We start from the raw sequence: 15,824 nt of genomic DNA, 5'->3' as shown, positions 1-15,824 counted from the left end.
AGGTGTATCACACTGATTGATTTGCATGTATTGAAGAATCCTTGCATTACTGAGATAAAGCCCACTTGATCATGGAGTATGATCCTTTTAATGTGCTGTTGGATTCTGTTTGCTAGCATTTTGTTGAGGATTTTTGCATCTATATTCAACAATGATATTGGTCTGTAGTTTTCTTTTTTTGTGACATCTTTGTCGGGTTTTGGTATCAGGTTGATGGTGGCCTCGTAGAATGAGTTTGGGAGTGTTCCTCCCTCTTCTATATTTTGGAAGAGTTTGAGAAGACTGGGGGTCTTCCACGGGAAGTGCTGAGGATGCAGAAGTCCTAGGAGGCTTGAAAAGCTCACTAGCGTGAAGGCACTACGTAGACTACGTTTTCATGTGAAATGCTGCATGCCTCATCTTGTGCATGCAATACATGAACCTTACTATGAGCTTGCCTAGCAGTGTCGTGTTCCCTTTAGTAATTGGTGCCTTTGGGATGCCTCATGCAAGGAATGCAAGCACCCTATCACTCTCAGGAAAACGCCCTTTTCCTAACATGGGCAATCCAGCACGTAAGACTGGTAGCAGCACTGTATTTCAGGCAGCTTTGAGGCTGCAGCTATACTTCTTTACAGCTGGGAAGTGCAACTATTAGCATAGATTCCGAATCCAAAAGTTGAAAACTGCCCAAGTATGTTTAGTTTTCAGCGAGCAAAAAGAGACTGAAGGACAGCTCTGGAAACTTTCCCGATTAATTTTAAACCAGGGAGTTGTGCAATGTGTGAATGGTCTACATGACATAAGACTTTAGTTAGGTTATGCACAAGATTAGGCATGCAGCATTTCCCAAGAAAACGTAGTCCATGTAGTGCCTTCACGCTAGTGAGCTTTTCAAGACTCCTAGGACACCTGAGTCATCAGCACCTCCCGTGGAAGAACACTGTATCCCGAATGTCTGTTCCTCGGTGACTTCACAACATTCAGGGACCTTGGGCCTCCGGATCATATCAATTAATGCGGAGAGAAAGGCGATACACTGCTTTCCTCGTTGGATAGCTAGATGTCCGAGCTTTCTAAAGGCCACCCGAACACAGGTCCAACAGGTCTTTTAGGTGTACGGCCAGTGGTTCCCAGCACTGAATCTTGGCTGCAATGAAGAAACACTCTCGGTACGGTTTATATTCTGAACCCTTACTTGCTGTCTGTCTATGCCAAGCAGACAGTTGACTTCTGAAGCAGCCTGACAAAGGCACAGTTTTCCCCTGAAACACCCACTAGCCTTTGATAAGGTGTACAGACGGCGAGGTCTATCCCAAGGCAGTAAGTTCGTCACGCTACTCGCTCCATGCAGAATTGCCTTGGTACGAAGTTTTAACTGGGAAGGGCAGGGTGCTGCTTGAGACTCTTTGCCTTTGTCAGAAACTACACGTAATATGCAGTGTGCAACTTTGATATTGGTGACCTAGTGTGAGAAGCACTGTTTTCCCCACTGGAGAGCAGGATACTTGCAGCGTCAAAGTTTCCTGCGGAACAGTGTTGCTGCCTGTGTTGTCTTCACTTCTAGAATGCCTTTGTGGAGAAAAGAGAGAGTACCTAGAGAAACAGAATGTGTCCTGTGCACTGCAGGAGGCATGCCAGAGCCCTCATTGCCAAAGGGAAAGCGAGATCTCTCCACAAGGTTCAAAGTATCCTTCAGATATTCCATCCTCGAGTTGAGGAGTGCAGAGGATTTCCATTTACTTTTGGGCAGGTAGTGCAGGAACTCTAGTATGTTTTTCCTAAGGCCACTGCGTCCTCACCGTGTCCCATAGAAGAACACTTCGTACAGGATCAGTCTTCTTGGCGACTGCACAGCATTAGGCTCTCTAAGGCCTCCGGATCACCACTTTGAAAGCAGAGTGAAAGGTAACCTTCTGCTTTCTTCTCCAGATAGCTAGATGGCCAAAGCATTCAAGAGACCTCCGGAACACAGCTCTAGCAGGTGTTAAGTGTAATGCCAGTGGCTCTCAGTGCAGAGTGTGAGCTGCAATGAAAACACTCTATTCTTGGTGTCCGTTCTGGGTACACTTACTTACCTGACCTTTCTCTAGGCCACGCGCAGACTAGACATTACATGCAGTCTTGAAAATGTATGCTTTCCCGTGAACTCTACTACACTTCACGAAGGTGCGAGGACCCATAACCTCCCTAAAGTCTTAAGTCCCGTAGACCATTCAGACATTGCACAACTCCCTGGTTCAAAATTAATCCAGGAAGGTACCAGAGTGGTCCTTCAGTCTCTTTTTGCTTTCTGAAAACTAAAAGTACTTGGGCAGGATTCAACTTTCAGAATCGGAATCTTTGCGAATATTTGCACTTCCCAGCTGTAAAGAAGGACAGCTGCAGCCTCAAATATGCCGGAAATACAGTGCTGCTGTCAGTCTTATGTGCTGGAATGGCCCTGTTAGGAAAAGGGCGGTTTCCTGTGAGCACTAGGGTGCTTGCAGTTCCTTGCATGAGGCATCCCAAAGGTGCCAATACTAAAGGGAACACGACTCTGCCAGGCAGGCTCATAGTAAGGTCCATGTATTGCATGCACAAGATTAGGCATGCAGCATTTCCCATGAAAACGTAGTCCATGTAGTGCCTTCACGCTAGTGAGCTTGTCAGGACTCCTACGACTCCTGCGTCCAAAGCACCTCCCGTGGAAGAACACTGCATCCCGAATGTCTCTTCCTGGGCGACTTCACAACATTCAGGGACCTTGGGCCTCCTGATCATATCTCTTAATGCGGAGAGAAAGGCGACACACTGCTTTCTTCGTTGGATAGCTAGATGTCCGAGCTTTCTAAAGGCCGCCTGAACACAGCTCCAGCAGGTCTTTTAGGTGTACGGCCAGTGGTTCCCAGCACTGAACCTGGGCTGCAATGAAGAAACACTCTCTGTAGGGTTTACAATGTGAACCCTTACTTGCTCTCTCTCTATGCCAAGTAGACAATTGACTTCCGAAGCAGCCTGACAAAGGTACAGTTTTCCCCTGAAACACCCACTAGCCTTTGATAAGTTGTAGGGGCAGCGAGGTCTATCCTAAGGCAGTAAGTTCGTCACGCTACTTGCTCCATGCAGAATTGCCTTGGTACGAAGTTTTAACTGGGAAGGGCAGGGTGCTGCTTGAGACTCTTTGCCTTTGTCAGAAACTACACGTAATATGCAGTGTGCAACTTTGATATTGGTGACCTAGTGTGAGAAGCACTGTTTTCCCCACTGGAGAGCAGGATACTTGCAGCGTCAAAGTTTCCTGCGGAACAGTGTTGCTGCCTGTGTTGTCTTCACTTCTAGAATGGCTTTGTGGAGAAAAGAGAGAGTTCCTAGAGAAACAGAATATGTCCTGTGCCCTGCAGGAGGCATGCCAGAGCCCACATTGCCAAAGGGAAAGCTAGACTTCTCCACAAGGTTCAAATTATCCTTCAGATATTCCACCCAGGAATTGAGAAGTGCAGAGGTTTTCCATTTACTTTTGAGCAGTTAGTGGAGGAATTCTAGTATGCTTTTCCTAAGGCCACTGCCTCCTCACCGTTTCCCATTGAAGAACACTGCATACATTTTCAGTCTTCTGGCAACTGTACAGCATTTGGCACTGTAAGGCTAATGTTACCACCTCAAAGGCCTAGGTCTACAGTCTAGGTTCTTTACATGGATATACTTGAGTTGCTTCAACTATGCACATGCTAGCAGTTTAAGAAAAGAAGACCTTCACCCGCATGACTCGGCCTCTAGCTGTTCCCAACGCTGCACCGCTCACAAATCCCCAAACACTCAGGCCATCCTCTTGTACGTTTCTCATCCGAGTGCAGATCTGCCACTACTAAGAGACCTGGAATGCTTCCTAGAGCTCAAGGACCACACTGGATAAGGCTACAGGGATTCAGGTGCTTGCCAATCTGCGTCATGACACGAGAGGAAAGTTAGCTTGACGCTAGTGGTCAAACGGGTTCACCAATTCACTAAAGATTACTGAAGGATGAGCAGCTACCAAAGAATTGCAACCTCCAAGTTTCTTTCCTAGAAACTCACTTGTCATCACAAAGGCAACTGTGCTAGGCAGAGAACATGTGCAACTACACTCTTACTCAGGGAGAATTGAGCCCGCAACTCTAAATCCCAATGAGGAAAATAAAGTTTCCCTTAAAGACTTATTTCCAAAGGGCCCACAGAACACTGACCCTGCTGTTTCCTTCCCTATTTTGTATCTACAAGGTGCTTTAGAAGGGAGATACTTGAGTTGTTTCAAGTTACTACAATATAGGGGTTTAAAAAAAGAAGCCCTTCAGTGCCCATGACTCGGCATCTAACTTTTCCCATTAGTGCATTGCTCACAACTCCCTGAACGCACAGGCCGTAATTATTGTACGTTTCTCATCCTAGTGCAGATACGCCAGTACTAAGAGACATGGAATGCTGCTTAGAGCTCAGGAACTAATCTGAATAAGGCTATATGGATTCTGCTGCACGCTAACCTGTGGCATGATACAAGAGGAACTTTAGCTTGAAGCTAGTGGTCTAACGGGTTTGCCAATTCACTGAAGATTACCGAAGGATGACCATGACCAACTAATGGCAACCTCCAACTTTCTTTACTAGATACTCACTTGTCATCACAAAGGCAACTGTTCTGTGAAAGGAACTTGTGCAACTACAGTGTTTCTCAGGGAGAATTGAGCCCGCAACTCTCTAAATCCCAATGAAGAAAATAAAGTTTCCCTTCAACCCATATATTCAAAAGGGCCCACGGAGCCTTGACCCTGCTGTTTCTTTCTCTATTTTGTACCACATAGGTGCTTTAGAAGGGAGATACTTGAGTTGTGTCAACTTACCACATTCTAGAGTTTAAACAAAAGGAGCCCTTCATCTCCCATGACTCAGCAACTAGTTGTTCCCAACGCTGCACTGCTCACAACTCGCCAAACACACAAGCCGTCCTTCTTGTACGTTTCTCATCCTAGTGTAGAACCGCCAGTTCTAAGAGACCTGGAATGCTTCCTAGAGCTCAGGAACCAATCTGAATAAGGCTATATGGATTCTCCTGCATGGTACCCTGTGGCATGATACAAGAGGAACGTTAGCTTGAGGCTAGTGGTCAAACGGGATCCCCAATTCACTGAAGATTACTGAAGGACAAGCACCTTCCAAGGAATGGCAACCTCAAGTTTTTTTCCTAGGAACTCGCTTTTCATCACAAACGCATTGTGCTATGAAGAGAACATGTGCAACTACAGTGTTTTTCACAGAGAATTGAGCCCACAATTATCTAAATCCCAATGAAGAAAATAACGTTTCCCTTCAAGCCTTATTTTGAAAAGGACACGCAGAGCACTGACCCTGCTGTTTCTTTCTCTATTTTGTACCCCCAAGGTGCTTTAGATGGGAGATATTTGAATTGCTTCAACTTTCCACATGCTAGCGGTTTAAGAAAAGAAGACCTTCACCGCCATGCCTCGGAATCTAGCTGTTCCCAAGGCTGCACTGCTCACAACTCCCCAAACACACAGGCCGTCCTTCTTGTACATTTCTCATCCTCGTGCAGATATGCCACTACTAAGACACCTGGAATGTTTCCTAGAGCTCAGGAACCACAGTGGATAAGGCTACAGGGATTCAGCTGCATGGAAATCTGTGTCATGATACAAGAGGAATGTTAGCTTGATGCTAGTTGTCAAACGGGTTCGCCAATTCACTGAAGATTAGCGAAGGTAGGACACCACCAAAGAATGGCAATCTCCAAGTTTCTTTACTAGAAACTCACTAGTCAACACAAAGGCAATTGTGCTATGAAGGGAACTTGTGCAACTACAGTGTTTCTCAGGGAGAACTGAGCACGCAACTCTCTAAATCTCAATGAGGAAAATAAAGTTTCCCTTCAAGTCTTATTATCAAAAGGGTCCGCAGAGCCTTGACAATGCAGTTTCTTTCTCTATTTTGTACCTCCAAGGAGTTTTAGAAGGGAGATACTTGAGTTGCTTCAACTTACCACATTCAAGAGGTTTAACAATAGAAGCCCTTCATCCGGGAGACTCGGCATCTAGCTATTCCCAACGCTGAACTGCTCACAACTTCCCAAACACACAGGACGACCTCTTGTACGTTTCTCATCCTCGTGCAGATCTGCCACTACTAAGAGGCCTGGAATGCTTCCTAGATCTCAGGAACCACACTGGATAAGGCTACAGGTATACAGCTGCATGCCAATCTGTGTCATGATACAAGAGGAACGTTAGCTTGACGCTAGTGGACAAACGGGTTCGCCAATTCACTGAAGATTACCGAAGGATGAGCACCTACCAAAGAATGGCAACCTCCAAGTTTCTTTCTAGGAACTAACTTGTCATCACAAAGGTAATTGTGCTTTGAAGAAAACATGTGCAACTACAGTGTTTCTCAGGGAGAATTGAGCCCACAACTCTCTAAATGCCAATGAAAATAAAGTTTCCCTTGAAGCCTTATTTTCAAAAGGGCCCGCAGAACATTGACCCTGCTGTTTCTTTCTCTATTTTGTACCTCCAAGGTGCTTTAGAAGGGAGATACTTGAGTTGCTTCAACTTACCACATCCTAGTGGTTTAACAATAAAAGCCCTTCACCTCCCCTGACTCGGCATCTAGCTGTTCCCATTGGTGCACTTCTCACAATTCCCCAAATACTCAGGCCGTCCTCTTGTACGTTTCTCAACCTAGTGCAGATCTGCCACTACTAAGAGACCTGGAATGCGTCCTAGAGTTGAAGAACTACACTGGATAAGGCAACAGGGATTCAGCTGCATGCCAATCTGTGTCATGGTACAAGAGGAACATTAGCTTGATGCTAGTGTTCAAACAGGTTTCCCAGTTTTGTGAAGATTACTGAACGATGAGCACCTACCAAAGAATGGCAACCTCCAAATTTCTTTCCTAGAAATTGACTTGTCATAACAAAGGCAATCGTGCCATGAAGGGAACGTGTGGAAGTACAGTGATTCATAGTGAGAATTTATCCCGCAACTCTCTAAATCCCAATGAGGAAAATAAAGTATCCCTTCAAGACTTATTTTAAAAAGGGCCCACAGAGCATTGACCCTGCTGTTTCCTTCTCTATTTTGCATCTCCAAGGTGCTTTAGAAGGGAGATACTTGAGTTGTTTCAACATACCACAATCTTGGAGTTTAAAAAAAGAAGCCCTTCACTGCCCATGACTCGGCATCTAACTGTTCCCATTGGTGCATTGCTCACAACTCCCTGAACTCACAGGCCGTAGTTCGTCTACGTTTCCCATCCTAGTGCAGACCCACCAGTACTAAGAGACCTGGAATGCTTCGTGGAGCTCAGGAACCAATCTGAATAAGACTATATGGATTCTGCTGCATGCTAACATGTGGCATGATACAAGATGAACGTAAGCTTGAGGCTAGTGGTCAAACGGGTTCGTAAATTAACTGAAGATTTTGGAAGGACGAGCACCTACCAAAGAATGGCAACCTCCAAGTTTCTTTCCTAAGAAATCACTTGTCATCACAAAGGCAATTTTGCTATGAAGAGAACATGAGAAACTACAGTGTTTGTCAGGGAGAATTGAGCCCGCAACTTTCTGAATACCAATGAAGAAAATAAAGTTTCCTTTGAAGCCTTATTTTCAAAAGGGACCACAGAGCATTGACCCTGCTGTTTATTTCTCTAGTTTGTACCACCAATGTGCTTTAGAAGGGAGATACTTGAGTTACTTCAACTTACCACATCCTAGAGGTTTAACAAAAGAAGCGCTTCACCCCCATGACTCGGCATCTAGCTGTTCCCAACGTTGCACTGCTCAGAACTCCCCAAACACACAGGCTGTCCTTCTTGTATATTTCTAATCCTAGTGCATACCCGCCAGTTCCATGAGACCTGTAATGCTTCCTAGAGTGAATAAGCACACTGAGTAAGGCTACATGGATTCTGCTGAATGCCAACCTGTGGCATGATACAAGAGGAACGTTAGCTTAAGGCTAGTGGTCAAACGGGGTCGTTAATTCACTGAAGATTACCGAAGGACGAGCACCTACCACAGAATGGCAACCTCCAAGTTTCTTTGCTAGAAACACATTTTTCATCACAAAGGCAATTGTGCTAGGAAGAGAAGATGTGCTACTACACTGTTTGTCTGGGAGAATTGAGCCCGTACTCTCTAAATCCCAAAAAAGAATATAAAGTTTCCTTTCAAGACTTATTTTCAAAAGGGACTGCAGAGCATTGAACCTGCTGTGTCCTTCTCTATTTTTTATCTCCAATGTGCTTTAGAAGGGAGATACTTGTGTTGTTTCAACATACCACAGTCTAGGAGTTTAGAAAAAGAAGCCCTTAACTGCCTATGACTCGGCATCTAACTGTTCCCTTTGGTGCATTGCTCACAAACTCCCCGAAATCACAGGCCATACTTCTTGTGCTTTTCCCATCCTAGTGCAGACCCGCCAGTACTAAGAGACCTGGAATGCTTCCTAGAGCTCAGGAACTAATATGAATAAGGCTATATGGATTCTGCTGCACGCAAACCTGTGGCATGATACAAGAGGAACGTTAGCTTGAGGCTAGTGGTCAAACGGATTCGCCAATTCACTGAAGATTACTGAAGGACGAGCACCTACCAAAGAATGGCAACCTCCAAATTTCTTTCCCAGGAACTCACTAGTCATCACAAAGGCAATTGTGCTATGAAGAGAATATGTGCAACTACACTGTTTGTCAGGGAGAATTGAGCCCGCAACTCTCTAAATCCTAATGAAGAAAATAAACTTTCCCTTCAAGCCTTATTTTCAAAAGGGCCCGCAGAGCATTGACCCTGTTATATCTTTCTCTATTTTGTACCACCAAAGTGCTTTAGAATGGAGATACTTGAGTTGCTTAAACTTACCACATTCTAGAGGTTTAAGAAAAGAAGACCTTCACCCCCATGACTCGGCATCTAGCTGTTCCCAACTCTGCTCTGCTCAGAACTCCCCAAACACACACTATCCTTCTTTTACGTCTCACATCCTAGTGCAGATCTGCCACTACTAAGACACCTGGAATGCTTCCTAGAGCTTAAAAACCACACTCAATAAGGCAACAGGGATTCAGCTCAATGTCAATCTGTGTCATGATACAAGAGAAACGTAAGCTTGAGGCTAGTCGTCAAACGGGTTCTCAAATTCACTGAAGATTACTGAAGGACGAGTACCTACCAAAGAATGGCAACCTCCAAGTTTCTTTCCTAGGAACTCACTTCTCATCACAAAGGCAATTTTGCTATGAAGAGAACATGTGCAAGTACAGTGTTTGTCAGGGAGAATTGAGCCTGCAACTCTCTAAATCCCAATGAAGAGAATAAAGTTTCCCTTCGAGCCTTATTTTCAAAAGGGACCGCAGAGCATGGACCCTGTTGTTTATTTCTGTATTTTGTATCACCAAGGTGCTTCAGATGGGAGATACCTGAGTTGCTTCAACTTACCACATTCTAGAGGTTTAACAAAAGAAGACCTTCACCCCCATGACTCGACATCTAGCTGCTCCCAATGCTGCACTGCTCACTAACTCCCGAAACACACAGGCCGTCTTGTTGTACGTTTCTCAAAGTAGTGCAGATCTGCCAATACTAAGTGACCTGGAATGCTTCCTAGAGCTCAAGAACCACACTGGATAAGGCTACAGGGATTCAGCTTCATGCCAATCTGTGACATGACACAAGGGGAACGTTAGCTTGACACTATTGGTCAAAAGGGTTCGCCAATTCACTGAAGATAACCGAAGTATGAGCACCATTAAGAATGGCAACCTCCAAGTTTCTTTACTAGAAACGCACTTGTCAGGACAAAGGCAATTGTCCTGTGAAGGGAACTTGTGTAACTACCGTGTTTCTCAGGGAGAATTGAGCCCACAACTCTCTAAATTCCAATGAGGAAAATAAAGTTTCCATTCAAGCCTTATTTTCAAAAGGGTGCGCAGAGTATTGACCCTGCTGTTTCTTTCTCTATTTTGTACCACCAAAGAGCTTTAGAAGGGAGATACTTGACTTCTTTCAACTTACTGCATTCTAGAGGTTTAACAAAAGAAGACCTTCACCACCATGACTCGGTATCTTGCTGTTCCCAACGCTGCACTGCTCACAACTCCCCAAACATACAGGCCGTCCTGTTGTACGTTTCTCAAAGTAGTGCAGATCTGCCAATACTAAGTGACCTGGAATGCTTCCTAGAGCTCAAGAACCACACTGGATAAGGCTACAGGGATTACGCTGCATGCCAATCTGTGTCATGATACAAGAGGAAGGTTAGCTTGATGCTAGTGGACAAACGGGTTCGCCAAATTCACTGAAGATTACCGAAGGACGAGCACCTACCAAAGAATGGCAATCTCCAAGTTTCTTTCCTAGAAATTCACTGGTCATCATAAATGCAATTGAGCCGTGAATGGAACGTGTGGAACTACAGTGCTTCATCGTGAGAATTGATCCTGCAACTCTCTAAATCCCAATGAAGAAAATGAAGTATTCCATCCAGACTTATTTTCAAAAGGGCCCACAGAGCATTGAACCTGCTGTTTCCTTCTCTATTTTGCATCTCCAAGGTGCTTTAGAAGGGAGATACGTGAGTTCTTTCCACATACCATAATCTAGCAGTTTAAAAAAAGAAGCCATTCACTGCCCATGACTTGGCATCTAACTGTTCCCATTGGTGCATTGCTCACAACTCCCCGAACTCACAGGCCGTAGTTCTTGTACGTTTCCCATCCTAGTGCAGACCCACCAGTACTAAGAGAACTGGAAGGCTTCCTAGAGCTCAGGAACCAATCTGAATAAGGCTATATGATTTCTGCTGCATGCTAACCTGTGGCATGATACAAGAGGAACGTTAGCTTGAGGCTAGTGGTCAAAAGGGTTCGCAAATTCACTGAAGATTACTGAAGGACGAGCACCTACCAAAGAATGGCAACCTCCACGTTTCTTTCCTAGGAACTCACTTGTCATCACAAAGGCAATTTTGCTATGAAGAGAACATATGCAACTACAGTGTTTGTCAGGGAGACTTGAGCCCGCCACTCTCTAAATCCCAAAGAAGAATATAAAATTTTTCTTCAAGCCTTATTTTCAAAAAGGACTGCAGAGCATTGACCCTGCTGTTTATTTCTTTATTTTGTACCTCCAAGGTGCTTCAGAAGGGAGATACTTGAGTTGCTTCAACTTACCACATTCTAGAAGTTCAACAAGAGCAGACCTTCACACCCATGACTCGGCATCTAGCTGTTCCCAAGGCTGCACTGCTCACAACTGCCCAAACACACAGGGCAGACTTCTTGTATGTTTCTCATCCTAGTGCAGATCTCCCACTACTAAGAGACCTGCAATACTTCCTAGAGCTCAAGAACTACACTGGATAAGTCTACAGGGATTCAGCTGAATGCCAATCTGTGTCATGGTATATGAGGAACGTTAGTCTGACGCTAGTGGTCAAACGGGATTGCCAATTCCCTGAAGATTACCGAAGGACGAGCAGCTACCAAAGAATGGAAACCTCCAAGTTTCTTTCCTAGACACTCACTTGTCATTACAAAGACAATTGTGCTATGAAGAAAACATGTGCAACTACACTGTTTCTCTGGGAGAACTGAGTCCGTAAATCTGTAAATCCCAATGAAGAAAATAAAGTTTCCCTTCAAGCCTTATTTTCCAAAGTGCCCGCAGAGCCTTGATCCTGCTGTTTCTTTCTCTATTTTGTACCTCCATGGTGCTTTAGAACGGAGATACTTTAGTTGTTTCAACTTACCATATTCTAGAGGTTTAACAAAATAATACCTTCACCCCCATGGCTCGGCATCCAGCTGTTCCCAACGCTGCACTGCTCACAACTCACAAAGCACACAGGTCGTCCACTTGTACGTTTCTCAACCTAGTGCAGATCTGCCACTACTAAGAGACCTGGAATGCTTCCTACAGCTCAAGAACCACAATGGATAAGGCTAGAGAGATTCAGCTGTATGCCAATCTCTGTCATGATAGAAGAGGAACGTTACCTTGACAACATTGGTCAAACGGGTTCGCCAATTCACTGAAGATTACCGAAGGATGAGCACCACCAAAGAATGGAAATCTCCAAGTTTCTTTACTAGAAACTCACTTGTCATCACAAAGGCAATTGAGCCGTGAAGGGAACGTGTGGAAGTACAGTGCTTCATAGTGAGAATTGATCCCGCAACTCTCTAAATTCCAATGAGGAAAATAAAGTATCCCTTCAAACCTTATTTTCAAAAGTGCCCGCAGAGCATTGACCCTGCTGTATCCTTCTCTATTTTGCATCTCGAAGGTGCTTTAGAAGGGAGATACTTGAGTTGTTTCAACCTACTACAATCTAAGAGTTTAAAAACAGAAGCCCTTCACTGCCCACGACTCGGGATCTAACTCTTCCCTTTGGTTCATTGCTCAGAACTCCCCAAAATCACAGGCCATAGTTCTTGTACGTTTCCCATCCTAGTGCAGACCCGCCAGTACTAAGAGACCTGGAATGCTTCCTAGAGCTCAGGAACCAATATTAATAAGGCTATATGAATTCTGCTGCATGCTAACCTGTGGCATGATACACGAGGAACGTTAGCTTGACGCTAGTGGTCAAACGGGTTCGCCAATTTACTGAAGATTACTGAAAGAAGAGCACCTTCCAAAGAATTGCAACCTCCAAGTTTCTTTCCTTGAAACTCACTTGTCATCAGAAAGGCCATTTTGCTATGAAAAGAACATGTGCAACTACACTGTTTGTCTGGGAAAATTGAGCCCGTAATTTTCTAAATCCCAATGAAGAAAATAAAGTTTCCCTTCAAGCCTTATTTGCAGAAGGGCCCGCAGAGCCTTGATCCTGCTGTTTCTTTCTCTGTTTTGTACCTCCAATGTGCTTTAGATGGGAGATACTTGAGTTGTTTCAACTTACCAAGTTCAGCATGTTTAACAAAGGAAGCCCTTCACACCATGACTCGGCATATAGGTGTTCCCAATGCTGCACTGCTCACAAATACCAAAACACACAGGCCGTCCTCTTGTATGTTTTTCATAGTAGTGCAGTTCTGCCAATACTAAGAGACCTGGAATGCTTCCTAGAGCTCAATAACCACAACGGATAATGCTACAGGGTTTCAACTGCATGCCAATCTTTGTCATGACACAAGAGGAACGTCAGCTTGACCCTAGTGGTCAAACGGGGTCGCTAATTCACTGAATATTACCGAAGGACGAGCACCTACCAAAGAATGGCAACCCCCAAGTTTCTTTCTTAAAAACTCACTTGTCATCACAAAGGCAATTGTTATATGAAGAGAACATGTGCAACTACACTGTTTCTCTGGGAGAATTGAGCCCGTAACTCTCTAAATCCCAATTAAGAAAATAAAGTTTCCCTTGAAGCCTAATTTTCAAAAGGGCCCGCAGAGCACTGACTCTGCTGTTTCTTTCTCTATGTTGTACCTCCAAGGTGCTTAAGAAGGGAGATACTTGAGTTCCTTCAACTTATCACATTCTTCAGCTTTAACAAAAGAAGACATTCACCCCCATGATTTGGCATCTAGCTGTTCCCAACGCTGCACTGCTCACAGCTCCCCAAACACTCAGGCCGTGTTCTTGTACGTTTCTCATCCTAGTGCAGATATGCCACTAGAAAGACACTTGGAATGCTTCCTAGATTTCAATAACCACACTTGATAAGGCTACAGGGATTTAGCTGCATGCCAATCTGCATCATGATAAAAGAGGAACGTGATCTTGACGCTAGTGGTCAAAAGAGTTCGCCAATTCACTGAAGATTACCAAAGGATAAGCAACTACCAAAGAATGGCAAGCTCCAGGTTCCTTTCCTAGAAATTTGCTTGTCATCACAAAGGCAATTGTGCCAAGAAGGGAGCGTGTGGAAGTACAGTGCTTCATAGTCAGAACTGATCCTGCAACTCTCTAAATCCCAATGAGGAAAATAAAGTATCCCTACAAGACTTATTTTCAAAAGGGCCCACAGAGCATTGACTATGATGTTTCCTTCTCTATTTTGCATTTCCAACGTGCTTTCGAAGGGAGATACTTGAGTTGTTTCAACCTACCACAATCTAGGAGTTTAAAAATAGAAGCCCTTCAATGCCCATGACTCGGCATCTAACTGTTCCCATTGGTGAATGGCTCACAACTCCCCAAACTCACAGGCCGTAGTTCTTGTACGTTTCCCATCCTAGTGCAGACCCGCCAGTACGAAGAGAACTGGAATGCTTCCTAGAGCTCAGGAACCAATATTAATAAGGCTATATGGATTCTGCTGCATGCTAACCTGTAGCATGATACAAGAGGAACGTTAGCTTGAGGCTAGTGGTCAAACGGGTTCTCAAATTCACTGAAGATTACAGAAGGACGAGAATCTACCAAAGAATGGCAACCTCCAAGTTTCTTACCTAGGAACTCACTTGTCATCACAAAGGCAATTTTGCTATGAAGAGAACATTTGCAACTACAGTGTTTGTCAGGGAGAATTGAGCCTGCAACTCTCTAAATTCCAATGAAGAAAATAAAGTTTCCATTCGAGCCTTATTTTCAAAAGGGACCGCAGAGCATTGACCCTGTTGTTTATTTCTCTATTTTGTATCGCCAAGATGCGTCAGGTGGGAGATACCTGAGTTGCTTCAACTTACCACATTCTAGAGGTTTAACAAAAGAAGACCTTCACCCCCATGGCTCGGCATCTAGCTGTTCCCAAGGCTGCACTGCTCACAACTGCCAAAACACACAGGCCATCCTTATTGTCCATTTCTCATCTTACGGCAGCTCTGCCACTACTAAGAGACCTGCAATGCTTCCTAGAGCTCAAGAACCACACTGGATAAGGCTACAGGGATTCAGCTGCATGCCAATCTGTGTCAAGATACAAGGGGAACGTTAGCTTGACACTATTGGTCAAAAGGGTTCGCCAATTCACTGAAGACAACCGAAGTATGAGCACCACTAAAGAATGGCAACCTCCAAGTTTCTTTACTAGAAACGCACTTGTCATCACAAAGGCAATTGTGCTGTGAAGGGAACTTGTGAAACTACAGTGTTTCTAAGGGAGAATTGAGCCCACAACTCTCTAAATCACAATGAGGAAAATAAAGTTTCAATTCAAGCCTTATTTTTAAAAGGGCCCACAGAGCATTGACCCTGTTGTTTCTTTCTCTGTTTTGTACCTCCAGGTGATTTAGAAGGGAGATACTTGAGTTCTTTCAACTCACCACATTCTAGTGGTTTAACAAAACAAGCCCTTCACCCCCATGATTCGACATCTAGCTGCTCCCAATGCTGCACTGCTCACTAACTCCCGAAACACACAGACCGTCCTGTTGTACGTTTCTCAAAGTAGTGCAGATCTGCCAATACTAAGTGACCTGGAATGCTTCCTAGAGCTCAAGAACCACACTGGATAAGGCTACAGGGATTACGCTGCATGCCAATCTGTGTCATGATACAAGAGGAAGGTTAGTTTGACGCTAGTGGACAAACGGGTTCGCCAATTCACTGAAGATTACCGAAGGACGAGCACCTACCAAAGAATAGCAACCTCCAAGTTTCTTTCCTAGAAAATCACTTGTCATCACAAAGGCAATTGTGCTATGAAGAGACCATGTGCAACTACACTGTTTGTCTGGGAGAACTGAGTCCGTGGCTCTCTAAATCCCAATGAAGAAAATAAAGTCTCCCTTCAATCCTTATTTTCAAACGGGACAGCAGAGCCTTGACCCTGCTGTTTCTTTCTCTATTTTGCACCTCCATGGTGCTTTAGAAAGGAGATACTTGAGTTGCTTCAACTCACCACATTCTAGCGGTTTAACAA

The 15,824-nt window shown here is 44.4% G+C and overlaps 1 long non-coding RNA gene across 7 annotated transcripts; it reads right to left on the bottom strand.

Annotated features, from left to right (window-relative positions):
* Positions 1-3,819: 3,819 nt before the first annotated feature.
* Positions 3,820-15,102, bottom strand: LOC309643900. 7 transcript variants are annotated; one of them, XR_014254137.1, is made up of 5 exons: positions 14,646-15,102; positions 12,010-12,334; positions 9,605-10,274; positions 4,479-6,715; positions 3,820-3,902 (listed from the first exon to the last, which is right to left on the bottom strand). It is a non-coding gene; the product is annotated as an uncharacterized lncRNA (long non-coding RNA). The 7 variants fall into 7 exon arrangements; XR_014254138.1 differs by adding an exon at positions 7,450-7,872 and having other exon boundaries at positions 3,884-5,144; XR_014254139.1 differs by having other exon boundaries at positions 3,884-5,144; positions 5,721-6,715.
* Between the last annotated feature and the right edge of the window lie 722 nt (positions 15,103-15,824).

Source organism: Balaenoptera physalus (genome assembly GCF_965194825.1).
Source record: "Balaenoptera physalus genome assembly, chromosome: 15".
Taxonomy (NCBI): Eukaryota; Metazoa; Chordata; class Mammalia; order Artiodactyla; family Balaenopteridae; genus Balaenoptera; species Balaenoptera physalus.
Note: the sequence above shows the minus strand (reverse complement) of the source record. Positions and strands in the feature narration are given on the sequence as shown.